This window comes from Centruroides sculpturatus, unplaced genomic scaffold, assembly GCF_000671375.1.
Source record: "Centruroides sculpturatus isolate CEXI.00-Female unplaced genomic scaffold, Cexi_2.0 scaffold452, whole genome shotgun sequence".
Taxonomy (NCBI): Eukaryota; Metazoa; Arthropoda; class Arachnida; order Scorpiones; family Buthidae; genus Centruroides; species Centruroides sculpturatus.
The window spans coordinates 514,035-516,225 of record NW_019384638.1 but is presented as its reverse complement, the minus strand read 5'-3'; positions in this window follow the sequence as shown (position 1 = coordinate 516,225).

Sequence of the window (2,191 nt, the reverse complement as noted above, 5' to 3'; positions counted from 1 at the left end):
AAAAAAAAAAAGGTCAACAGGTGTAGCAGTCCAACCGACTCGTGGACTGTCCGGACGGTAGCACTGTCATTTAGACGCCTATGCACTGATCGAAAATAAACATACATGCATACACTGTAATTTACTATGTGGAGAACACTCATTTTATCTGTAAAGTTGATTGCAACGAATTGTGCAACAAATGAACTTGCCAAGACAGACTATAAAAAATTAATTTTCTATGTAATATTCTTAATTGCAAAGAAGCCAAATCTGGCAATGTTGCTCAGAACTGACTAAAGCACCACTTGTAATCGTCCAATGCGCCAAGTTTGGCGCATGCGCCACGGTTTGGCCACCCCTGCATTAGCCAATGCAACTAATTTTTCGGTACTCGAAGGTAATTGTTTAATTCGATCGCTCGGATGTTTGAAAACTGAGGATTGATTGCTTGTGGAAAAAAAATATATATATCCAGCAACGAGTTGCGTAACTTTTCCGGCCAAACTTTAAAATTGTATGTGGCGTTATGTTATGAAATTTTATTTTAAAAACTTTTGATATTACAGTATTAATTAATATAAAATGGCAAAGAGCTTAATCTTGGGGATAGAGATGAGTTTTATAAAAATTGTAAATGCTAATAACGAGTAAAATCTTCATTAATTAAGTCCGAACCACTCGAAATTTAACAGCATCAATCCCCTAATACACAATCCTCTGCGCAAAATTTCACAAAATTTCGACGAAAGACACAGGAGTTATCAAGCTTCAAAGTGGGCGAACGAAATCGTGCCTCCCTCACACACGAACATCCATATATACAAAAAAACCCCAAATGTTTTTGCACTTCTCGACGTTTCAAGATCCCGAGTGCAAAAAATGTAAATATCTCGGGGGTAGTGGCGCATTATTCTATGGGCAAAAAAGACAATTGCCTGGGGACCCATCTACATGGGCGCCCGTACGTTGGGACATGTGCTTCCCCCTTCATCGTCGAGTTGCGCTTTTATTAATAACCAAAGAAGCTCATAAGGTTTAATTTTATTTTTAAATTAGTTACTCATTTTTATCACAGAAAACGTTTTACTAATGACAAAATTAAAATAAAAATGTTTGTTAACTGAAACATATTACACTATCAGAAAACTTCCACAACAGTCTATAACAGGGGTGGCCAACCTGCGGCTCGCGAGCCGCATGCGGCTCTTTGAATGATTATTTGTGGCTCTCGATAAATGTACCCGAGTTCCCTTTTCATTTTTGTGTTATTATATTTTAAAAAATTAAATTTAAAAAAAAAAGGTTATTTTTAGTTTTTCTTAAACATCTACAGTTCTGTTGAAGCTGTTACTTATTATTAATATATTATAGTATCTTAGAAACTAATTTGTAGTAAAATTAAAATCATAAAAAGTAAATTTTCAAAAATTATGGAAGAAGTTTTATTTTTACTCGATATGATTTAATCATCATAACTAATTGAGGGATATTTATTATTGTATTATTGATAAATGATAATTTATGAGCATATTTTACCTTCAAAACAAATATTGATAGACATTAATAATGATGTCTTAAATAATTTCCATTTCGTCCATTTTTCTGCTTTGACTGGTCAATCTTTTAAAATTGATACATCTCCCGGTTAAGTAAAGCTTGTGTCGAGCAGAATTAAAGTTATTTATTTTCATAAAAGTTTACAATTAAGAATTATAATCTGAAACCATGTTGGAATGGATGTGAATCGTGAGTATGAAGATAACTTTATTATTGAATACTTGAGACCCGTTTAAATCTTTTTATCAACAAAAATATAATTGTTATCTTGATAACATTCATTTCTATTAGTTAAATCTAGCTGTTTATGAAATCTAACTAGATGCAAATTGCTCTTTTTTAAAAATTCCGCCTTATGGGAACTAAGAAATTTTCATATCATCGAAGATTCTGACATACTCGTAACCTGGCAGCCAAGTAATGAGAGACGAGACATGATATATCCATGAAAATTTATAATCTAAACTCAGAATAGAATTCTGATCCCTCGGCGCGCAGGGATCAGAAATAATAATTAACAGGCCAATTACAGGTGGTAAAAACTTATTAGCCTATACAGTATATATGAGTTTGTTACGGTCAATTATGTGAACCGTAAAATGACGTGAACGTCCGTTCATTTACGTGAATGACCAAACTAAAATGACAATAA